The sequence below is a fragment of the Arachis ipaensis genome, chromosome B5 (genome assembly GCF_059453495.1).
Source record: "Arachis ipaensis isolate K30076 ecotype BB chromosome B5, ASM5945349v1, whole genome shotgun sequence".
NCBI classification, from domain to species: Eukaryota; Viridiplantae; Streptophyta; class Magnoliopsida; order Fabales; family Fabaceae; genus Arachis; species Arachis ipaensis.
The window spans coordinates 94,674,957-94,700,718 of NC_142440.1; the positions used below are offsets into that span (position 1 = coordinate 94,674,957).

The 25,762-nt window shown below is 39.9% G+C and overlaps 2 non-coding genes across 2 annotated transcripts; one reads left to right on the forward strand and one right to left on the reverse strand.

Moving 5' to 3' along the window:
* Positions 1 to 5,086: 5,086 nt before the first annotated feature.
* LOC148565035 (small nucleolar RNA R71) lies at positions 5,087 to 5,194 on the forward strand. The gene has a single exon (XR_015884108.1). It is a non-coding gene; the product is annotated as a small nucleolar RNA R71 (small nucleolar RNA).
* Positions 5,195 to 24,344: 19,150 nt separating this feature from the next.
* On the reverse strand, positions 24,345 to 24,448 carry LOC148565036 (small nucleolar RNA R71). Its single transcript, XR_015884238.1, has one exon. It is a non-coding gene; the product is annotated as a small nucleolar RNA R71 (small nucleolar RNA).
* Between the last annotated feature and the right edge of the window lie 1,314 nt (positions 24,449 to 25,762).

Genomic DNA, 25,762 nt, shown 5'->3' on the forward strand with positions numbered 1-25,762 from the left:
TGAATGCTGCCATCAATCTAGCTTATACCACGAAGATTCTGATTAAGAGATCCAAGAGATACTCATTCAATCTAAGGTAGAACGAAAGTGGTTGTCAGGCACGCGTTCATAGGGAATGATGATGATTGTCACATTCATCACATTCATGTTGAAGTGCGAATGAATATCTTAGAAGCGGAATAAGTTGAATTGAATAATAAAATAGTAGTACTTTGCATTAATTCATGAGGAACAGCAGAGCTCCACACCTTAATCTATGGAGTGCAGAAACTCTACCGTTGAAAAATACATAAGTGAATACAGGGTAAGCATGCCCGAGTGGCCAGCCTCCCATGGAGGTCTAGAGATCTAAAAATGATCAAAAGATGTCTAATACAATAGTAAAAAGTTCTATTTATAATAAACTAGCTACTAGGGTTTACAGAAGTAAGTAATTGATGAATAAATCCACTTTCGGAGCCCACTTGGTGTGTGCTTGGGCTGAGCTTTAGCTTTCCACGTGCAAAGGCTTCTTTTGGAGTTGAACGCCAGTTTGTAACGTATTTCTGGTGTTCAACTCTGGTTTGTGACGTGTTTCTGGTGTTTAACTCCAGACAGCAGCGTAGAACTGGCGTTCAATGCCCTTTTGCGTCCTCTAAACACGGCCAAAGTATGAACTATTATATATTTCTGGAAAGCCCTGGATGTCTACTTTCCAACGCAATTGGAAGCGCGCCATTTTGAGTTTTATAGCTCCAGAAAATCGTGAAGGGAGGTCAGAATCCAACAGCATCAGCAGTCCTTCTTCAACCTCTGAATCTGATTTTTGCTCAAGTCCCTCAATTTCAGCCAGAAAATACCTGAAATCACAGGAAAACACACAATCTCATAGTAAAGTCCAGAATTGTGAATTTAACATAAAAACTAATAAAAACATCCCTAAAAGTAACTAGATTCTACTAAAAACATACTAAAAACAATGCCAAAAAGCGTATAAATTATCCTCTCATCACAACACCAAACTTAAATTGTTGCTTGTCCCCAAGCAACTGAAAATCAAATAGGATAAAAAGAAGAGAATATACTATAAATTCCAAGCTATCAATGAAACATAGCTCCAATCAGATGAGCGGGACTTGTAGCTTTTTGCCTCTTGAATAGTTTTGGCATCTCACTTTATCCATTGAGGTTCAGAATGATTGGCATCTATAGGAACTCAGAGTTCAGATAGTGTTATTGATTCTCCTAGTTCAGTATGTTGATTCTTGAACACAACTACTTTATGAGTCTTGGCCATGGCCCTAAGCACTTTGTTTTCCAGTATTACCACCGGATACATAAATGCCACAGACACATAATTGGGTGGACCTTTTCAGATTGTGACTCAGCTTTGCTAAAGTCCCCAATTAGAGGTGTCCAGTGTTCTTAAGCACACTCTTCTTTTGCTTTGGACCTTGACTTTAACTGCTCAGTCTCAAGTTTTCACTTGACACCTTCACGCCACAAGCACATGGTTAGGGACAGCTTGGTTTAACCGCTTAGGCCAGGATTTTATTCCTTTAGGCCCTCCTACCCACTGATGCTCAAAGCCTTGGGATCCTTTTTATTACCCTTGCTTTTTGGTTTTAAGGGTTATTGGCTTTTTGCTCTTGCCTCTTGGTTTTAAGAGCTTTTGGCTTTTTCTGCTTGCTTTTTCTTTCTTCCTATTTTTTTTTCACTATTTTTTTCTGCAAGCTTTGTTCTTTGCTGCTTTTTCTTGCTTCAAGAATCATTTTTATGATTTTTCAGATTATCAAATAACATGTCTCCTTGTCATCATTCTTTCACGAGCCAACATATTTAACATTCTTAAACAACAACTTCAAAAGACACATGCACTGTTCAAGCATTCATTCAGAAAACAAGAAGCATTGTCACCACATCAATATAATTAAACTAAGTTCAAGGATAAATTTGAAACTCATGTACTTCTTGTTCTTTTGAATTAAAAACATTTTTCATTTAATAGAGGTGATGGATTCATAGGATATTCATAACTTTAAGACAAAGTTACTAACTACTAATGATCATGTAATAAGACACAAACATAGATAAGTACTTAACATAGAGAAAACAAAAAACAGAGAATGTAAGAACAAGGAATGAGTCCACCTTAGTGATGGTGGCGTTTCCTTCTTGAGGAACCAATGATGTCCTTGAGCTCTTCTATGTCTCTTCGTTGTCTTTGTTGCTCCTCCCTCATTGCCTTTTGATCTTCTCTAATTTCATGAAGGATGATGGAGTGCTCTTGATGTTCCACCCTTAGTTGTCCCATGTTGGAACTTAATTCTCCTAGGGAGGTGTTGATTTGCTCCCAAAAATTCTGTGGAGGAAAGTGCATCCCTTGAGGTATCTCAGGGGTTTCTTGATGATGAGCTTCTTCATGTGCTTCTTGAGCTCCATGAATAGGCTCTCTTGTTTGCTCCATCCTTTTCTTAGTGATGGGCTTGTGAGATGAATCTTTCCATCTCCTATGGCTCAGAGGTGGAAGCAATTGCCTTCCCTTTTCTCTTTCTTGAGATTTCTCTGGCCTTAGGTGTCATTAATGGTAATGGAAAAACAAAAAGCTTATGCTTTTACCACACCAAACTTAGAATATTGCTCGCCCTCGAGCAAGAGAAGAAAGAATAGATGAAGAAGAAGAAGATATGGAGGAGATGGAGGGATGTGTGTATTTGGCCATATGGGTGAGATTGGAAGAGATTTTGAATTTTGAAGGTAGGTAGGGTGTATGGATGTGAGTGGTAAATGGAAAACAGAAGGGATGACCATGAATGAAGAGAGAGAGGGTGAGGTAGGTGGGGATCCTGTGAAGTCCACAGATGCTAAGATGATCCTGTAGAGTCCACAGATCCTGAGGTGTCAAGGATTTGCATCCCTGCACCAATTAGGCATGTAAAATGCCTTTGCATGCAATTCTGGCGTTTAAACGCCAAATTGATGCTTGTTCTGGGCGTTCAACGCCCAGATGCAGCATATTTCTGGCGTTGAACGCCAGCCAGATGCTTGTTTCTGGCGTTCAGCGCCAGCTCTTCTTCACTGTGCATTTCTGGCGTCTGGACGCCAGGATGCTGCTTGTTTTTGGCGTTCAACGCCAGAAACATGCTCTGTTCTGGCGTTGAACGCCAGACAGATGCTCCTTACTGGCGTTTAAACGCCAGTGAGATCCTCCTCCAGGGTGTGATTTTTCTTCTGCTGTTTTTGATTTCGTTTTCAATTTTTATATTTATTTTGTGACTCCACATGATCATGAACCTAATAAAACATGAAATAACAATAAAAATAAATTAAAATTAGATAAATAAAAATTGGGTTGCCTCCCAACAAGCGCTTCTTTAATGTCAATAGCTTGACAATGGGCTCTCATGGAGCCTCACAGATGTTCAGAGCATTGTTGAGACTCCCCAACACCAAACTTAGAGTTTGGATATGGGAGTTCAACACCAAACTTAGAGTTTGGTTGTGGCCTCCCAACACCAAACTTAGAGTTTGACTGTGGGGGCTCTGGTTGACTCTGTTTTGAGAGAAGCTTACTGTGCCTCTTTTCCATGTTTACAGAAGGATGTCCTTGAGTTTTAAACTCAAGGTAGTCCTCATTCAATTGAAGGACTAATTCGCCTCTGTCAACATCAATCACAGCTCTTGCTGTGGCTAGGAAGGGTCTTCCAAGGATGATGGATTCACCCTCATCCTTCCCAGTATCTAGGACTATGAAATCAGCAGGGATGTAAAGCCCTTCAACCTTTACTAACACGTCCTCTACTTGTCCATAAGCCTATTTTCTTGAACTGTCTGCTATCTCTAATGAGATTTTAGTAGCTTGCACCCCAAAGATTCCCAGTTTCTCTATTACAGAGAGGGGCATGAGGTTTATCCCTGAACCAAGGTCACACAGAGCCTTTTCAAAGATCATGGTGCCTATGGTACAAGGTATTAAGAACTTTCCAGGATCCTGTTTCTTCTGAGGTATTGTCAATTGATCCAGATCACTCAGTTCATTGGTGAACAAGGGAGGTTCATCTTCCCAAGTCTCAATACCAAATAATTTGGCATCCAGCTTCATGATTGCACCAAGGTACTTGGTAACTTGCTCCTTAGTAACATCCTCATTCTCTTCAGAAGAGGAATACTCATCAGAGCTCATGAATGGCATAAGGAGGTTTAATGGAATCTCTATGGTCTCTAGTTGAGCCTCAGATTCCTTTGGTTCCTCAAAGGGAAACTCCTTATTGATCACTGGACGTCCCAGGAGGTCTTCCTCCTTGGGATTCACGTCCTCCTCCTCTTTTGTGGTTTCGGCCATGATGGTCATTTCAATGATGGCCTTGCACTCTCCTTTTGGATTTTCTTCTGTATTGCTTGGGAGAGTACTAGGAGGGATTTCAGTGACTCTTTTACTCAGCTGGCCCACTTGTGCTTCCAAATTTCTAATGGAGGACCTTGTTTCATTCATGAAACTCACAGTGGCCTTAGATAGATCAGAGAATAAGTTTGCTAAATTAGAAGTATTTTGTTCAGAGTTCTCTGTCTGTTGCTGAGTGGATGATGGAAAAGGCTTGCTATTGCTAAACCTGTTTCTTCCACCATTATTAAAGCCTTGTTGAGGCTTTTGTTGATCCTTCCATGAGAGATTTGGGTGATTTCTCCATGAGGGATTATAGGTGTTTCCATATGGTTCACCCATGTAATTTACTTCTGCTATTGCAGGGTTCTCAGGATCATAGGCCTCTTCTTCAGAAGGTGCCTCTTGAGTACTGTTGGATGCAGCTTGCATTCCATTCAGACTCTGAGAAATCATATTGACTTGCTAAGTCAATATTTTGTTCTGAGCCAATATGTCATTCAGAGTATCAATTTCAAGAACTCCCTTCTTCTGAGGTGTCCCATTACTCACAGGATTCCTCTCAGAAGTGTACATAAACTGGTTATTAGCAACCATGTCAATGAGTTCTTGAGCTTCTGCAGGCATTTTCTTTAGGTGAATGGATCCACCTGCAGAAGTATCCAATGACATCTTAGATAACTCAGACAGACCATCATAGAATATATCCAGGATGGTCCATTCTGAAAGCATGTCAGAAGGACACTTTTTGGTCAGTTGCTTGTATCTCTCCCAAGCTTCATAGAGGGATTCACCTTCTTTCTGTCTGAAGGTTTGAACATCCACTCTAAGCTTGCTCAGCTTTTGAGGAGGAAAGAACTTGGCTAAGAAAGTCGTGACCAGCTTATCCCAAGAGTTCAGGCTATCTTTGGGTTGAGAGTCCAACCATACTCTAGCTCTGTCTCTTACAGCAAAAGGGAAAGCATGAGCCTGTAGACTTCAGGATCTACTCCATTAGTCTTAACAGTATCACAGATCTGCAAAAATTCAGTTAAGAACTGAAAAGGATCTTCAGATAGAAGTCCATGGAACTTGCAGTTCTGCTGCATCAGAGAAACTAATTGAGGTTTCAGCTCAAAATTGTTTTCTCCAATGGTGGGGATGGAGATGCTTCTTCTATGTAAATTGGAATTAGGTGCAGTAAAGTCACCAAGCATTCTCCTTGCATTATTATTATTTTCGGCTGCCATCTCCTCTTCCTATTCGAAAATTTTTGAAAGGTGCTTGCTGGGTTGTTGTAATTTAGCTTCTCTTAGTTTCCTCTTCAGAGTCCTTTCAGGTTCTGGATCTGCTTCAACAAGAATATTCTTGTCCTTGCTCCTGCTCATATGAAAAAGAGGGAACAGAAAAATAATAATAATAGGGATCTTTTTTACCACAGGTATAGAGGTTCCCCTGTGTGAGTAGAAGAAGAAAAGAATGTAATGTAAAGAAAGAAACACAAGGGTGAGGAGAGCAGAGATGTGAGATGAAGAGAAGTGTTAGTAGATGAATAAATAAATAGAAGGAGATGAGAGAGAAAGAGAATTTTCGAAAATAATTTTTGAAAAAGAGTTAGTGATTTTCGAAAATAGTTTTTGAAAAAGGTTAGTAATTTTCGAAAATTAAAATCAAAAATTAAAATAATTAATTAATTAAAAAGAAATTTTGAAAAAGAGGGAAAATATTTTCAAAAATTAGAGAGAGAGAGTTAGTTAGGTAGTTTTGAAAAAGATAAGAAACAAACAAAAAGTTAGTTAGTTAGTTGAAACAAATTTGAAAATCAATTTTTATAAAGATAAGAAGATAAGAAGTTAGAAAAGATATTTTAAAATCAAATTTTTGAAAAAGATATTATTTTGAAAAAGATAAGATAATAAGATATTTTTGAAAAGATATGATTGAAATTAGTTTTGAAAAAGATTTGATTTTTAAAATCATAATTAATGACTTGATTCACAAGAAATCGCCAGATATGATTCTAGAACTTAAAGTTTGAATCTTTCTTAACAAGTAAGTAACAAACTTGAAATCTTTGAATCAAAACATTAATTGATGATGTTATTTTCGAAAATTATGTGATAAAGATAAGAAAAATGAAAAAGATTTGATTTTTGAAAAAGATTTTGAAAAAGATAAGATTTTTAAATTGAAAATTTGATTTGACTCATAAAAACAACTAGATTTTAAAAATTTTTGAAAAAGTCAATTCTAATTTTCGAAATTTTGAGAGAGAAAAGGGGGAAGATATTTTTTTTATTTTTGAATTTTTAATGATGAGAGAGAAAAACATGAAAATGATGCAATGCATGAAAATTTTGGATCAAAACAATGAATGCATGCAAGAATGCTATGAATGTCAAGATGAACACCAAGAACACTATGAAGATCATGATGAACATCAAGAACATATTTTTGAAAAATTTTTAATGCAAAGAAAACATGCAAGACACCAAACATAGAAATTTTTTATGTTCAGACACTATGAATGCAAAAATACATATGAAAAACAAGAAAAGACACAAAACAAGAAAATATGAAGATCAAACAAGAAGATTTACCAAGAACAACTTGAAGATCATGAAGAACACTATGAATGCATGAATGCATGAGTTTTCGAAAAATGCAGAGAATTTTTAGAAAAAATGCAATTAACACCAAACTTGAAATTGACTCAAGACTCAAACAAGAAACACAAAATGTTTTTGATTTTTATGATTTTATAAATTTTTTTTTGTATTTTTCGGAAATTATTTGTAAAAGAAAAATAAGGATTCCAAAATTTTTAATATGAATTCCAGGAATCTTGCACTCTTAGTCTAAAGCTCCAATCTGAGGGTTAGACATGGCTTAATAGCCAGTCAAGCTTTAGCATGTAAATCTTTTGGATCAGGAACAGCAGTAGGTGGATTAGCAACAACTAGCTTGCTCTTGATAATGTTGGGTTGGAAGCCCTAGTCCAAATGAATTTAAACATGGCTTTACAGCCAGTCAGGCTTCAACATGCTTCATGAAACACTAGAATTCATTCTTAAAAAATTTTAGAATAATTTTCGAAAACAGATGAGAAATTTTTGAAAGATTTTTGAAATTTTTTTTTTTTGAAAAATTTTTGAAAATAAAACAAAAAGAAAATTACCTAATCTGAGCAACAAGATGAACCGTCAGTTGTCCAAACTCGAACAATCCCCAGCAACGGCGCCAAAAACTTGGTGCACGAAATTGTGATCTCAGGCAACGGCGCCAAAAACTCTGTACGCACGTCTTAGTAAATTGTTTTTCATTCACAACTTCGATACAACTAACCAGCAAGTGCACTGGGTCATCCAAGTAATAAAACCTTACGTGAGTAAGGGTCGATCCCACGGAGATTGTTGGTATGAAGCAAGCTATGGTCATCTTGTAGATCTCAGTCAGGCGGATAATAATTAATTATGGAGTTTTCAAAATTTAATAATAAATAAACAGAGAATAAAGATAGAAATACTTATGTATATCATTGATGAGAATTTCAGATAAGTGTATGGAGATGCGTTCGTTCCTCTGAACTTCTGCTTTCCTGCTGTCTTCATCCAATCAATCTTACTCCTTTCCATGGCTGGCTTTATGTAAGGACATCACCATTGTCAATGGCTACTTTTCATCCTCTCTGGAAAATGGTCCGATGCGCTGTCACTGCATGGCTAATCGTCTGGAGGCATCACCGTGGTCAATGGCTGCATCCTATCCTCTTGTGAAAATGGTCCAAATGCTCTGTCACAGCACGGCTAATCATCTGAGGTTCTCGATCATATTGGAATAGGATTCACCCTCCTTTTGCATCTGTCACTACGCCCAGCACTCGCGATTTTGAAGTTCGTCACAGTCGTTCAATCCCAGAGTCCTACTCGGAATACCACAGACAAGGTTTAGACTTTCTGGACTCTCATGAATGCTGCCATCAATCTAGCTTATACCACGAAGATTCTGATTAAGAGATCCAAGAGATACTCACTCAATCTAAGGTAGAACGGAAGTGGTTGTCAGGCACGCATTCATAGGGAATGATGATGATTGTCACGTTCATCACATTCATGTTGAAGTGCGAATGAATATCTTAGAAGCGGAATAAGTTGAATTGAATAGAAAAACAGTAGTACTTTACATTAATTCATGAGGAACAGCAGAGCTCCACACCTTAATCTATAGAGTGCAAAAACTCTACCGTTGAAAAATACATAAGTGAATACAGGGTAAGCATGGCCGAGTGGCCAGCCTCCCATGGAGGTCTAGAGATCTAAAAATGATCAAAAGATGTCTAATACAATAGTAAAAAGTTCTATTTATAATAAACTAGCTACTAGGGTTTACAGAAGTAAGTAATTGATGCATAAATCCACTTCCGGGGCCCACTTGGTGTGTGCTTGGGCTGAGCTTTAGCTTTCCACGTGAAAAGGCTTCTTTTGGAGTTGAACGCCAGTTTGTAACGTATTTCTGGCGTTCAACTCTGGTTTGTGACGTGTTTCTGGTGTTTAACTCCAGACAGCAGCGTAGAACTGGCGTTCAACGCCCTTTTGCATCGTCGAAACTCGGCCAAAGTATGGACTATTATATATTGCTGGAAAGCCCTGGAGGTCTACTTTTCAACGCAATTTGAAACGTGCTATTTTGAGTTTTGTAGCTCCAGAAAATCTACTTTGAGTGCAGGGAGGTCAGAATCCAACAGCATCAGCAGTCCTTCTTCAACCTCTGAATCTGATTTTTGCTCAAGTCCCTCAATTTCAGCCGGAAATACCTGAAATCACAAAAAAATACACAAACTCATAGTAAAGTCTAGAAATGTGAATTTAACATAAAAACTAATAAAAGCATCCCTAAAAGTAACTAGATTCTACTAAAAACATACTAAAAACAATGCAAAAAAGCGTATAAATTATCCGCTCATCACTTCACATGCCTCTGGTGGTTTAGGTTCCTCCAGCTTTTCCTTGAGCTATGACAACTGCTTGTTTCCTTGTCCATCAACCAAGGGAATCTCCGGATGAGCTTGTTGTTCTTCAGTACTTATCTCTTCCTTCAGTATCTCACTGTGATCCTTCATTGGTTCCTTGTTCTCTTGATCTGTTCCTTGTGAGTGTTTGAAAATAGTGAAGGCGAGCTGTTCATCATGGATCCTCAAGATTAGCTCCCCTCGCTCCACATCTATGAGTGCTCTGGCTGTAGCTAGGAATGGTCTTCCCAATATGATTGGGTGAGTGTGACTCTCTTCCATGTCCAATATGACAAAGTCTGTTGGGAGGAAGTATTTCCCAACCTTTACCAACACATTTTCCACTACTCCTATTGCTTGTTTTTGAGTTTTGTCAGCCAGCCTGATGACTACATCTATGGGCATTATCTCATTGATCTGCAGCCTCTTCACAAGGGATAAGAGCATTAAGTTGATGCTTGCTCCCAAATCGTAGAGTGCTCTATCAAACATTGTTTCTCCTATGGCACAGGGTATGTGAAAACTCCCTGGGTCCTTTCTTTTTGTAGGCAACTCTGGTTGAATGAGGGCGCTGCACTCCTTGTTCATCACTATAGTTTGGCCTCCCTTGAGTGAGCTTTTCCTGGGAAGCAGTGCCTTCATATACTTGATGTATGCAGGCATTTGTTGGATGGTCTTGATGAATGGTATGTTTACATGCAGAGATGCGAACAAGTCAAGAAATCTTGAGTATATTCTCTTCTCGACAGCACCATTGAGTAGTTGGGGAAAGGGTGCATAGAGTTTCAGCAGCTCCTGTTGTGAGATTTTTGGTTCTTGGTGATCTTTTTCCTTCTTCTCTGCTGAGGTATCTCCAGGTTGTTCTGACGGCTTGCTTGGCTTGACCTCAGTCTCCTTATCACTTATAGTGACCATCTTGCAATCTTCCCATCTTACTTTCTTTGTTTCACCTCTCAGATTTTTCTCTGTGTCACTTGGGAAGCTATCAGTAGGTTTGGAAATCTTTTCAGATAAGTATCCCACTTGAAATTCCAGCCTCTTGATGGTGTCTCCCTGGTTCTTGATGCTAGCTCAGACCTCCTCTTTGAATACCTTGTTGTCTTGAATCTCTTTGCCTATGCCTTCAAGTAGATTCTCAATCCTTGAGAGTCTGTCATCAAATGATGGTGGATTGGGATTAGAGGTGGAAGGATGAGGAGTGTTATTTTGGTTTTGATATGGATGTGGAGAGGTGTTGTTATGGTGGTATTGATATGTTCTCTATGTGAATTATTGGTGAGCTGCATTGTTGTTGGGGTTGTGACATCTCTGATCTTGGCTTTGATCTTGTTGATTCCCCCACCCAAAGTTTGGGTGATTCCTCCAACCAGGGTTGTAGGTCTTGGAGTACGGGTCATGATTTTATCTAGGTGAATTCCCAATGTAGTTGGCTTGCTCCTGCTCACTTTCTGCCTCTACATTCACTCCCTCTTGGGTTGTTGATGAGGTGGTGATTGCTGCTACTTGGTTCCTCTCCAACTTCTTGGTGAGGTCAGCTAATTGCTTGGGTATGAGCTTGTTTTGAGCCAGCAGTGTATCCACATTGTTTAGCTCCATTACTCCTCTAGTGTTCCCTCTTTCGGAGGCATAGAAGTAGTCATTTTCTGCTACAGTCTCAATGACATCTATGGCTTCTTCAATGGTCTTCTTCTTATTCAAAGATCCTCCAGATGAATGGTCTACTGCCTTCTTTGATTCATATGACAGTCCTTCATAGAAAATGTGCAGCTGCACCCATTCGTTGAACATGTTTGGTGGACACCTCCTTGTCAGATCTTTGAACCTCTCCCATGCTTCATTGAGAGTCTCACCATCTTGTTGCCTGAAAGTTTAGACCTCAGCTCTCAGCCGGTTGATTCTTTGAGGAGGATAGAATCTTGCTAAGAATTTGTTCACCACATCTTCCCAAGTTGTCAAGCTCTCCTTAGGGAAAGATGATGACATGTCACCATGTCATGTTTTTCTATGCTTTTTCATACAAGAAATTTATGATTAGTGCTTAAATATTGCATTCTTTGGTGCTTAAATGGTATATTTCTTTGATCTTTTGATTTCATAAACTTTGTAGGAAATAAGAAGAAAAAGAAGCAAAAAGAGCACAAAATAAGCTAAAAAGAAGAAAAGAGGAATTTTGGGCACACTTTGAAGTTGGAGCACACTTTGGAGGCTTAGGCCACACTTTTAAAAGCGTGGCTCATGACCAAATCAAGAAAGAGAAGCGTGGCCCAAAGGAAGAAAAGCGTGGCTCAAAACAAGGAGCAAGAGCACAAAGCTCTTGCCGAGAGCTTTAGAGCTCTTGTGGAGAGCTTTACTTCAAATAATCAAAAGCCAAGCTCTTGCCAAGAGCTTAAAAGCTCTTACCAAGAGCTTTTTCAGGCTTGCCTCAAGGAAAATGAGCATTGGAAGCAAATTTTCTCTAAGTTAAAATCTGGGCGCTCACAACATGACCATGCCTCTTTCAAAGGGCTATAACTTGAGCTACAAAAGTCTGATTGATGTGCTTCCAGTTGCGTTGGAAAGCTGACATTCAGAGCTTTCCAACGATATATTGCAATCCATATTTGGCATGAAATTGAGGCACGAGTGAAAGCCACCTTTAAGAGCCAAAAATAAGCAAAAATGAATCAAAGTGCTTCCACCAGGATTCGAAGAGGGATACCAAGGGAAGACACTAGGCGCTACTCTTGTGCCAAGGAAAATGGCCAGCAAGTGCTCCACCCAAGACTTGAACCATGGACCTCAAGGACAAGTAAAGCTCTTGCAAAGAGCTTTCAAGCCCTTGCAAAGAGCTTTGTTCTCTTGTCACAAGGAAGGAACGTGCGCACACGTTGGCAAGGAAGGGAACCAAAGCTCTTGGCCAAAGTTCTTGCCAAGAGCCGAGCTTTGCCCTGGGAGTGTGACCCATGGGCTGAAAATTCAACCAAAAATCCAATTTAATTCAATTCTTCACCAAATTAAAGGCCAACCAAACCCATTTCTCCTCAAATCCAAAGCAAGCAAAGCCCACATCATAACTCAAAGGCACAAGAACAAGCTAGAATTAGGATTTTCATTTAATTTGTTTCTCATTTCAATTTCATTTTATTTTTGCAAAAAGCCTATATAAGGCATCATTTCCATCTTTGTAAAGGGGAGCTTGATTAGAAAAGAGGCTAGCTCCAATAGGGAGCTGTGCACTCTTTAGTTTTCATTTTGCTTTCTTTCTTAGTTTTCTTCTCTGTTTTGAATTTTTGGATTGAGATTGGAAGGAATTCTGTTTTCATTCTCCATCTGCAACTTCTCTTGTTCCTCTTCTACAATTTACTCTTCCATTTTCATTTTGCAATTGTTCTTGTTGGATCAAGGAAGGACTTGAGATCTAGACTTGTTTTCTAGTCTCTTCCACTCCTGAGATCTTGAACCACTTTTAAATTGCTGCAAATTAAGCACTGCTTTTCTGTCTTTAAAATTCTTCAAGGTATTTCCCTTTTTTGTTTAGATCTGTTGCATGATTTTGCATCTTTTACTTCTCTGTTTGATTGCTATTTACACTTTCCTGTTGAATTTTAATTTCCAGCACCCACTCCCCTTTATATTTCATGCAATTTACATTTCTTGTCATTTAAGATTCTTGCAATTTACATTTCTTGCACTTTAAGATTCAGCCATTTACATTTCTTGCAATCTAAGTTTCTGCAATTTATATTACTTGTTCTTTAAGATTCAACTTATTTACTTTCTTTGCTCTTTAATTTCCTGCAATTTACCCCTCTCCCTTTACATTTCAAGCAATTTAGTTTCTGTCAATTACAAACAACTCAACCAATACTTGATTCGCTTGACTAAATCAACCACTAAACTAAAATTGCTCAATACTTCAATCCCTGTGGGATCGACCTCACTCATGTGAGTTATTATTACTTGATGTGACCCGGTCCACTTGCTGGTGAGTTTTGTGTTGGATCGTTTTCCACACATCAAAAGATTCCAGCCACTTGGTTGCCTTATCCTTGAGTGAGAATGGAAATAAGAGCAGTCTATAGGCGTCAGGATGAACACCATTAGACTTCACTGTGTCACATATCCTCAAGAAGGTGGTTAGATGTTGATTGGGGTCTTCTTGGACGCCTCCTCCAAATGAACAGTTGTTCTGAACAAGGGTGATGAGCTGTGGTTTTAGTTCAAAATTGTTGGCGTGGATGGTTGGCTTTTGAATGCTACTTCCACAGTTTTCTGGGTTTGGATTGATGTATGAGCCTAAAACTCTTCTATCCTCCTTATGGTTGTGAGCCTCTTCTTCACGATGGTTTTCCATGTTTTCTTTCATGTTTGGTTCAAAGTATTCCTCCTCTTCCTCAGCACCAACTACTCTTTTTCCTCTTGCTTCCCTCCTTAATCTAAGGAAGGTCCTCTCAGGTTCAGAATCAAAGGAAGTTGAAGCCCCGCTTCTCCTCCCTGTCATACAACCAACAAAGCTCAAGCAAGAAAAAAAATACAGAAAGTATTTCTGTTAGAATTACTGTTAGTGTGAGTGATGCAATATATCAAACAGTTAGTGGGTGAGTAAAACAGAGTGTAAACAACTGGAATTAAACGAAAAAGAAGGGGGAAGGGAAGAAATTAACTAAACTGAAAGTAAATTACTCAAACAGAAAATTAAATCAAACAAAATAACAATGCTCAATTTAGTTATCCTCCAACTTAATCATTGTTGATACATAATCAATCCCCGGCAACGGCGCCATAAACTTGATACGCAGAAAACTTGTCTCGTAACAAATTTCCTTCGGCAAGTGTACCGAATTTGTCGTCAAGTAAAAACTCACAATAGAGTGAGGTCGAATCCCACAGAGATTGATTGATCAAGCAACTTTAATTAGAGGAAGGTTCTAGTTGAGCGAACCAGAATTTGAGTTGATAATTGCAGAAAATTAAATGGCGTGAAAGTAAATAGCAGAAACAGTAAATACTAAAATTAAAGAGCTGAATGTAAATGGCGGAAAGTAAATTGCAGAATCTTAAATGGGAATGGGATAATTGCTCATAAAAGTAAATGGCATAAATTAAAGAGAATGGGTAAGATCAGAAATGGGGAGTTCATTGGGCTCAGGAGATGTTGCATTCTCCGGATCAAGTTCATTTTCATCTCTTCCTCAATCAATGCATTCATTGATCTCCTTGGCAATCTTAAGTGATCGAATTACAATTCCTTGTAATTCAATCTCTCAAATCTTGATCAATAGCCAATTCCTTGGTCAATTGCTCATGAGAAGAGATGAAGTATGGTCACTGATTATACCACATCCAAACCCAATTTGGTCCAGCATGAGAAAGCATTTCTAGCATGATGCCTTCATTCCTCTTTCAAGGTTCAGAAGAGATCCAAGTATGAATAGTTTCTTTTCCAAGATAACAACCCAATTAGATGAAGATCGAAAGCTTTCTAGTAAAATCAAGAGAAAAGATAGAAGAAGGAGAATGAAAACTAAAATTGATCCAATGAAAGGGGTTTAGTTGTTCATAGCTCTGGAAAATGAAAACAAAGATGGAGAATACATCATGAAAGTAAAACTAGAAGTGCAGAAAAAGTAAAATACAGAGAGTAGTTCTATGCCCAAAGGCTCTCTAAAGTTTCTAGCTCCTCCTCTAATTCAAAGCTACCCCTATATATACTACTCTTCTGATCTTCTAGTTGGCTCTTCAAGTCTTTGGTATGGGCCTTTGGATCCTGAGTTTGAAGCAGTTATCTTCTTCATTGGGCTTAGCTTTGCTTGCAGAGAGAAAGTGTGAAGTAGGCAGGGACTTTTAGCTCAGGACGTTAGTGATGTTAACGTTAAGTGAAAGTGTGGGTTCGAGAACGTTAGTGACAATTACCTTTTTCACTAACGTTGTTCACCCAAGTATGAGTCACGTTAACCTCAACGTTAGTGGCACAAACATTACCACTAACGTTGCCTCTTGGTCCTTCGCACACGTTATTGGGACTTACCTTTCCCAATAACGTTGATAAGCCTCTCCCTTCCCTACGTTAGAGTCCACGTTAACTTAGTTAACGTGGCTCGTAACGTAAGCTTGCCAATCCTTCGAGAACATTAGTGACACTTACCTTTGTCACTAACGTTTCAATGTGCCCATCTTTCTCACGTTAGAGTCCACGTTAACTAAGTTAACGTTGCTTCTAACGTAGTCATGCTAGCCATCTCCAACGTTAGTGACAAAGGTGAGTGTCACTAACGTTGGCTCATCATCTCTTCATCCACGTTAGCTTTCACGTTAACTAAGTTAACGTGGGAATTAACGTTGCTCATGGTGGCTCTTGGTGGTTCACCCCAACGTTAGTGACAAAGGTAAGTGTCACTAACATTGGCGACCCATTGCTCTCTCCACGTTAGCTTCCACGTTAACTAAGTTAACGTGGGAGTTAACGTGGCTTATGGAAGCTTGGCCAACGTTAGTGACAAAGGTGAATGTCACTAACGTTAGCTTCCCTTTTGCTTCTTAACGTTAGAAGCCACCTTAACTAAGTTAACGTGGCAAATAACGTGGCCAATTATGAGCTTGGTCCAACGTTAGTGACAAAGGGGAGTGTCACTAACGTTGGCCTTATTGTCTTCTTCCACGTTAGAGTTCATGTTAACTAAGTTAACGTTACTCTTAACGTGGGCTATGATGGCTTCGAGGGCATTATTGGCGATCACTTTTCTCATTAACTTTGCAAGTTAGCTCCCATTCCACGTTAGAGGTCACGTTAGTTAGATTAACGTGGCTGCTAACGTGGTTCTTCCTTGCTTCTTTTGTCCTGAAATAAAGCAATAAACTGCATCAAAGTTCTAATCCAAGTCATGGGAAATGCAACATCCAATTTGTCATTAAATTCATGCAAAATCCTCATGAAATCATGTAAAGTGCACAATGTATGCTTGAATCAAGGTGTAAGTGAATATCTACCCAAGACTAGCTTATTTTATAAGAAAATGCATGAAACTACCCTAAAAACAGTAAAGAAAAGGTCAGTGAAACTGGCCAAAATGCCCTGGCATCACTTTTGGACTTAAAAACGCAGGAGCTACTTACCAGAGATTGATGAATAAGGTCTTTACGGATCACATCGAAAAAATCATGGAAGTCTATGTGGACGACATGTTAATAAAGACATAAAGTGAAGAGACGTTACTGTCTGACCTCACCCAAGTATTCGACACTATAAGAAGGTATGGCATGCGACTTAATCCTGTAAAATGCACCTTCGCAGTAGAAGCTAGAAAATTCTTGGGTTTTATGCTCACACAAAGAGGAATTGAGGCAAATCCAGATAATTGCCAGGCCATACTCGATATGAAAAGCCCGACTTGCGTCAAAGAGGTACAACAGCTCAATGGAAGATTGGCAGCCTTGTCCACATTTCTAGCGGGATCAGCGATAAGATCTCTTCCCTTCTATGCTACTCTAAGGAAGGGAAAAAAGGTTCAAATGGATAACGGAGTGCGAACAGGCCTTCCAAGATTTCAAAAAGTTCCTGGGACAACCTCCTATCCTAACTCGGCCACGGGAAGGAGAACGCCTCTATTTTATACCTCGCAGTAGGAAGTCGGGCAGTAGCCTCAGCATTGGTCCGAGAAAGCGACAGTGGGCAACAACTTGTATACTTCATTAGCAAGGTACTACAAGGATCTGAGCTGAACTACCAAAAAATAGAAAAATTCGCCTATGCTCTCATCTTAACATCTCGACGACTTCGTCCATATTTCCAAGCCCACACCAGCAGGGTTCGGACCAATCAGCCAATAAAAGGCATTCTGCAAAAAACAGATTTAGCAGGAAGAATCTTACAATGGGCAGTCGTGTTGTCTGAATTTGACCTTCAATACGAAGCTCGGACAGCCATCAAATCCCAATATTTGGCTGACTTCGTTGCAGAATTTATAGACACCCCAGAAATCCCCACAGATTGGAATCTCTATGTAGACGGTTCCTCAAACAAAACTGGAAGCGGCGCGAGTGTGATAATTGAAAGCAATCAGGGAACTCAAATCAAACTTTCCCTCAAATTTGGGTTCCCTGCCTCAAACAACCAAGCTGAGTATGAGGCGCTACTAGCTGGTTTGAAGCTGGCTAAGGAGGTTGGAGCTCAAAAGCTTATCATCTTCAGCGACTCACAATTAGTCACTTCACAAATAGCGGGGAGCTACCAAGCCAAAGATCCCACCATGAAAAAGTACCTGGACAAAACCAGGGAACATCTCGGACAACTCGGGGAATATGAGGTCCGCCACATACCTCGAGAACAAAATGCCCGAGCTGATGCACTCTCAAAGCTAGCCAGCACCAAACCAGGGGGCAACAATAGAAGCCTCATCCAGAAAATACTGCAAAACCCGTCAATCTCGGAAGAAGAAAAAGTCCTAGCCATAACAAACCTGGATCAAGGATGGATGACTCCCATAATTAACTACCTCAAAACAGAAGCACTCCCCACAGATGAGAAGGAGGCAAAGAGGCTAAAAAGGGAGGCACAATACTACACTATCATAAACAATACTCTATACAAATGAGGGATTTCAATACCATTGTTAAAATGTGTACCGACTTCCAACACAAAGGAAGTTTTAGAAGAAGTACACAATGGCATCTGTGGCAATCATCTCTGAGCGCAGGCACTTACCAAAAAAGTACTCCGGGCAGGATTTTATTGGCCAACTCTACAAAAGGAAGCCATAGAGTTCGTAAAGACGTGTCCACCATGTCAGAAACATGCCAACTTTCACATCATCCCGCCAGTGGAGCTCATCAGCATAACCTCGCCCTGGCCATTCGCAAAATGGGGACTCGACCTGCTCGGACATTTCCCTCAGGGAACAGGACAAGTCAAATTCCTCATAGTAGGGGTAGACTACTTCACAAAATGGATCGAGGCAGAACCTCTAGCTAACGCCACTTCTCAAAGAAGTCGAAAATTCCTATATAGAAACATTGTCACAAGGTTTGGGGTTCCATACTCCATTACCACAGACAATGGCACCCAATTCACATATGCAGGCTTCAGAAAGTTAGTGGCTGACTTGAACATAAAACACCAATTCACCTCCGTAGAACATCCCCAGGCCAATGGACAAGCCGAAGCTGCCAACAAAGTCTTATTGGCTAGTCTAAAACAGAGATTACAGGACGCAAAAGGAGCCTGGGCTGAAGAACTTCCACAAGTCCTATGGGTATACCAAACAACGCCACATTCCACCACAAAGGAATCACCCTTCCGATTAGCTTATGGAATGGAGGCAATGATCCCAGTAGAGATTGAAGAAGGGTCGCCCAGAGTGATCCACTATAATGAAGAAGCCAACTCCCAACTTCAAAGGGAAGAACTCGACCTACTTCCAGAAATCAAAGAAAGAGCTCGGATTAGGGAAGAGGCATTGAAACGTCGAGTGGCTTCGAGATACAATCAAAGGGTAGTGCCGTGAAGTTTTACCGAGAACGACCTCATCCTAATCCGAAGTGATATCGAAAAAACTCGACCTGGAGAAGGAAAGCTAGCAGCAAACTAGAAAAGACCCTACCGAGTCATAGAAGTGCTTGGAAAGGGCTACTACAGACTGTCCAAACTCGAAGGTCGAGAGCACCCTAGGTCGTGGCACGCCTGCAACCTGAGAAGGTACTATATTTAGGGGTGATAAAGGATCTTAGGATAAGGCGCACTCTTTTTCCTGAAAAGGTTTTTTAATGAGGTGCCAAGCTAAAGACCTACAAATTGCCCGACTTAGAGGGATAAAACCCCCACATGTATATATCTGCATTTTCTTTCGAATAAAATTTGTTTAGATCCTCTACAAATTCTCAAGATGCATTAATCTGAAATGCTCATCATCCGATTATAAAGCCACAGATCGGCAGAAAGTGAAAACCAAGTTCACTGCACGATCACGATAAAGACCAACAAAGATGAAAACCAAATTCGTCAAAAGGTCGACCAAACGGGGATTAAACCCAATTTCTACAAAATCGGCAAAGATGAAAGCAGAATAATGCAAGAAGTTATCGAAAGTGATCCATAGAAAGGACCTGACGAGGTCTTAATAAAATGGATTGCTATAAAATAACTTAAAGACTGGCTGATGTAAAGAAGTCAGATCAGTCACAAAACCAAAGTTATAAAAGTAAATCCCTGGAAAGAGGTCTGGCCAGCCCTATAAAAGAGGATTACTAAAATAACTTAGAAGGGCTCGACATGATGAAGTCGGCCCAAAACATAAAGTTATAAAAGTAATCCCTGAAAGAGACCTGAGCAAGGTCCAAAAAAGAGGATTACTAAAATAACTTAGAATGGCTCGACATGATGAAGTCGGCCTAAAACATAAAGTTATAAAAGTAATCCCTGAAAGAGACCTGAGCAAGGTCCAAAAAAGAGGATTACTAAAATAACTTAGAACGGCTCGACATGATGAAGTCGGCCCAAAACATAAAGTTATAAAAGTAATCCCTGAAAGAGACCTGAGCAATGTCCAAAAAAGAAGATTACTAAAATAACTTAGAAGGGCTCGACATAATGAAGTCGGACCAAAACATAAAAGTAATCCTGAAATAGACCTGAGAAAGGTCCAAAAAAGAGGATTACTAAAATAACTCAGAAGGGCCCGACATGATGAAGTCGGTACAGAACATAAAAGTAATCCTTGAAAGAGAAAGAAGATTACTAAAATAACCTAGAAGGGTCCGACATGATGAAGTCGGCCCAGAACATCAAGTTATGAAAATAATCCCTGAAAGAGACCTGAACAAAGGCCCACACAAAATGGATTACTAGAAATAACTTCAGACTGAAGTGAGGAAGTCAACATACAAATTGGACTCAAACATCCACAAACTCAAAAGAATCAAGCGACAAGTATGAAAATACAAAGGCAATCCAAAGAGGTCAGACAATAAGACTCCAACACTCCCAAACAGATGCAGACAAACATGTTATGAAAAAGCAAAAGTTATAATAATAACAAACTCAAGAGGCTATCAAAAGTCAGCCCCAAAGAGCTTGAGAAACCACTTTGTTTTTCAAAATAAAGTTGCTAAACAAGCAACTAAGAGAGTATCAAAAAGTCAGAGCTACCAATTACAACATATAAAAGGTTCAAAGCCCACAAGCCGGGCTATCTACACAAATGTCCAGGATAATCATTGAGGATCTGAAGGCTTCTCAGCAGCATCAACACGGGGTGAAGGAGGGCGAGTCTGAAGAGGCACCGCATCCACTGTCCCATCATCCCAGTTCAAGATTTGACAATCAGGATCCGACCGGGGATGACCAGCCTCAGCTGAAGGAATTCAAGAAATCGGCACAACAGAAGTCTTGACGGCAGGCACAAGAGGAGGTTCGACATCATCATCATCATCAGGGTCATCAGGGACAATCTTGCCGTCCCTCACAACGTTGTCCAGACTGAAGAGAGTAAGATCGAGCTCGAGTGCAAGAACCCAAACCTGCTCCTTCAGGTTCTCATAAGCATCATTTACGCTGCCTACAAGGTGACCCTGGAGCTCGGTATAGTCAGCTCGGTGATGCCAAGGCATCTTAGGCTAGTTTCACTAGCATTTTTCTGTTAGTTTTAGTTGTTTTATGCATTTTCTTGAGCTTAAAGTAACCAAGAATGGTTAAATGAATAACAAAGCAATGAACCATCCAAACAGTATGATTTTGATGCAAATTCCATGAGTTTTAGTTATATTACTTGAATGCTATGAATGGAAGAATTCTCATGAAATTTTGCAAGACTTTGATGCAATTGTTTGGATGATTTCAGGAAAGAAGAGGCTAGGCAAGGAAGCAACAAAATCAATAAAGGAAGCTTGAATATCACATGTGGAGTTTAAGTTCCAGTTTAAGCTTAAACTGGAACTTAAACTACCAAGCCATATAATGCTGGAAATGGCGTTTAAGTTCCAGTTTAAGCCTAAACTGGAGCTTAAACGCCAGAATCTTGAAGGTTAAGAAATGCTGAAACTGAAGTTTAACCTCCAGTTTAACCTTAAACTGGAGGTTAAACGCCAGAATGAAAGTCTCACCAAAGAAGCATTTCCACGTTTAACCTCCAGTTTAACCTTAAACTGGAGGTTAAACGCCAGAAATGGGAAATGCACCAGGGAGCCATTTCCACGTTTAAGCTCCAGTTTAACCTTAAACTGGAGCTTAAACGTGTTCGACCAAGTTTTCTCCTCCAGGGTTGCTTTCTCCATTTCCACGTTTAAGCTCCAGTTTAACCTTAAACTGGAGCTTAAACGTGTTCGACACCTCCAGGGCTACCTTTCTCAGCTTCCACGTTTAAGCTCCAGTTTAACCTTAAACTGGAGCTTAAACGTGTTCAACCTCCAGGATGGCTTTCTCTATTTCCACGTTTAAGCTCCAGTTTAACCTTAAACTGGAGCTTAAACGTGTTCGACCTCCAGGATGGCTTTCTCTATTTCCACGTTTAAGCTCCAGTTTAACCTTAAACTGGAGCTTAAACGTGTTCGACCTCCAGGGCTGCCTTTTCTATCTCCACGTTTAAGCTTCAGTTTAACCTTAAACTGAAACTTAAACGTGTTCGACTAAGTTACCTTCCAGGGCTGCCTTCTTCCATTTCCACGTTTAAGCTTCAGTTTAACCTTAAACTGAAGCTTAAACGTGCTTCCACAAAAGGCATCACTGGAAGTGTCTGGCGTTTAAGCTGCAGTTTAAGCTTAAACTGCAACTTAAACGCCACTCTTGGAAAAGGTTTCTGGGCCAAAAATATTGCGGTTTAAGTTAGTATTTGAGCACAAACATCAACTTAAACTTACTCTGGTATGAAACCCAATTGAATATCATGGTTTATGGGATTGGGCCTGAAGGATTGATGAGTCTGAAATTTCAATTTATTGAGTCATGTGTCATTATTTGATTATCACTAAGTTGGCTCAATGAATGTTACAGAATTTGGATCAACAGCCTCATCAAGATTATGGATCATAAACCCAAGGCAAAAGGAAAGCAGGGAGAGGCCTCAAAGCCCAAGAAACACAACAGAAGATCAATATAGAAAGTGTATAAATAGGATAGAATTTAAGTTAGGAAGGACGGGGGATTGAAGGGGAATCCAGCCCCTGAGGGGGACTTATGACACGGAGAACTGGGGATCATTTTCTTTTAGTTTTGTAATTGAATTCAGAGCTATGACTCACTAAACCCCTTTCATTGGGTTAGGGAGCTCTATTGTAATTCAATGAATCAATAATAGTTTTATCTTCTTCTTTAATCTTTTCTCTTGAATTTTGTTAGAAAGCTTCTCGATCTAATTCCATTGGGTAGTTGTCTTGGGAAAGAAACTACCCATAATTGGAATCCTTCGGAACCTTGGGAAAGGAATGGAGGATTCATGCTAGAGAAGCTTTCTCACAGTGAATTGGATTGGGGTTTGGATGGATATTGTGACATGTAATCCTACCAAATTGTGGTTCATGAAACTGTGTGGTATAATCAGTGATCGAGCATCATCTCTTCTTATGAACATTTAAACCAAGGGATTGGGAATTTGTTTGTTTTTAGAGAGAATTGGTGAGCCAAGGGATTGGGATCCAATCATATAAGATTGCCAACCAAAATTCAATGAATGCATTGGTTGAGAAAGGGATAAAAGTTGTTTTGATTCGGAGATCTCAATATCTCCTAACACCCAATGAACTCCCCATTTCTGATTTACCACTTTCTCTTTACATTCTGCAATTAAATTCATGCAATCACCCCCATCCCTTTTAATTTCAGCAATTTAGCTTCTCGCTCTTTAATTCATGCAATTTTACATTCCGCAATTCTCATCTAAATCTTGATTCCGCTCAACTAGAACATACTTCTAATCCGAATTGCTCACTCAACCAATCCTTGTGGGATTCGACCTCACTCTATTGTGAGTTTTTACTTGACGATAACCGGTGCACTTGCCGGAAGGAATTTTGCCGATCGTGCAATTTCCTAAATCGTAGCATATCAAGTCTATGCGCATCACTCGGGCAGACTCTAGATCATCCCTGAGACGCATCATTTCTCTATAGGTCGTGACATAACTCTCCTTGTGCCTCAAAGCCGTGTCTTCAGCCAAGTTCACAGAAGCCGCCAAGGCAACAGAACTAGATTGGTTTTCGATTGACAATTCTCAAATTGGAAGTTAACTAGATTGAGCATTTTTTTTGTTTTGATTAATTCAGTACACGTTACTTGTTGAATTTTAATTTCTGCACTCTGTTATATGCTTTCTTTCTTTATGCCTTTAAATTCAAGCAACTAACTCACTGACTCACTAACTGTTTGAATTAATTCCTCAACTGCTCTAACCATACTCTTCCATTAACCAAGAGTATTTCACTTGTTTGTTGCCTGTGCTGTGTTCTTGTATGACAGGTAGGAGAGGAGAGACATCAACTCCTCCATATACCGAACCAGAGAGGACCCTTCATAGACTGAGAAGGGAAGCAAGAGGGAAGAGAGTACTGGGAGAAGAGGAATCTGAAGGAGAATCTGAGGACAATTTTGAGGAAGCTTTAGATCTCAACATGGATAGAGAAGTTCACAACCATGAGAGAGCTGATGGAAACAATGCCATTCCTGAGAGGAGGGTTCTTAGTTCATACATAAACCCAACCTCTGGGAATTGTGGTAGCAGCATCCAGAAACCACCCATTCAGGCCAACAATTTTGAGCTTAAACCACAGCTAATATCACTTGTGGAGAATCATTGTTCATTTGGTGGAAGTGCTAATGAAGACCCAAACCAACATCTCACAAAATTCCTGAGAATTTGCGACACTGTGAAGTCCAATGGAGTCCAGGAAGATGCCTATAAACTGCTTTTGTTCCCATTTTCACTTAGGGACAAGGCAGCTAAGTGGCTGGAATCATTCCCAAGGGGGAGCCTAACAACCTGGGACGAGGTGGAAAGCAAGTTTCTGGCACGTTTCTACCCCCCACAAAAGGTCAATAGGCTTCGATCTGAGGTTCAGACTTTTAGACAACAAGATGGTGAAACTCTCTACGAGGCATGGGAGAGATTCAAGGATTTGACAAGGAAATGCCCACCAGACATGTTCCATGACTGGGTGCAATTGCATATTTTCTATGATGGACTGTCTTATGAATCAAGGAAGGCTGTAGACCATTCATCAGGAGGTTCATTGAACAGGAAAAAGACTGTGGAAGAAGCCATTGAAGTGATTGAGACAGTGGCTGAGAATGAGTACTACTATGCATCAGAGAGACACAACACTAAGGGAGTCATGGAGCTGAACCATGTTGATACAATTCTAGCCCAAAACAAGGTGTTTGCCAAGCAACTAGCAGAGCTCACCAGGAAATTAGAAACAAAATAAGTGGCTGCAATACACACACAAGATCAAGAGGAAGAAAGCACTGAAGGAGGTGATTGGGAAGAGGCCAATTATGTAGGAAATCAACAAAGGCAACCATATGATCCACATTCCAACACTTACAACCCAGGCTGGAAAAACCACCCAAACTTTGGGTGGGGAAACCAGCAAAACCAACATAACAAGTCCACATACCAAAACTCCAACCAAAGATCATACCAAGCCACACAAAACACTTACTCTCAACCACCATATCATAGCCAAAATAATCAACCTGCTCAACCTAATCCGAACCAACAATTTCAAGATCAATTAAACAGGATAGAAGGAATGCTTGCAACCATGAGTCAAGACATAACCGAATTGAAAGCTTTTAAGGAAGAAGTAAATTCTAACCTGCAAAACCAAGGAGCTGCCATCCAGAAGCTAGAAAATCAAATTGCGTATTTGTCTAAGCAAACCCCTGGGACAAGCGTTTCTCATGCTGCCAAGGCTATTGCAAGGGAAGAATGTAAGGCCATAACCCTCAGAAGCGGAAAGAATCTAAAGGAGATCTCAAAGGAAACCACAGAGGATGAAGCAAAGGAAAATGTGAGAGATAAGGAACAAGGACAATCTTTTACATCGTCTGCAACAAAAGAAAAAGAAAAAGAGGTCCTGAAGCCTTATACACCTAAAGCACCATATCCTCAACGTTTGATGAAAAGTGAAAAGGATGGCCAATTCTCCAGGTTCTTGGAGATTTTCAAGAAGCTTCAAATCAACATTCCGTTTGCTGAGGCAATAGAGCAAATGCCACTCTATGCAAAATTCTTAAAGGAATTAATGACCAAGAAAAGAAGCTGGAGAAACGAGGAAACTGTGTTGTTAACTGAAGAATGCAGTGCCATCATCCAGCACAAATTGCCTCAGAAATTGAAGGATCCAGGCAGTTTCCAAATCCCCTGCATCATAGGAGAAGTCATGGTGGAGAAGGCCTTGTGTGACTTAGGGGCCAGTATCAATTTGATGTCTCTAACAATGATGAGAAGAAT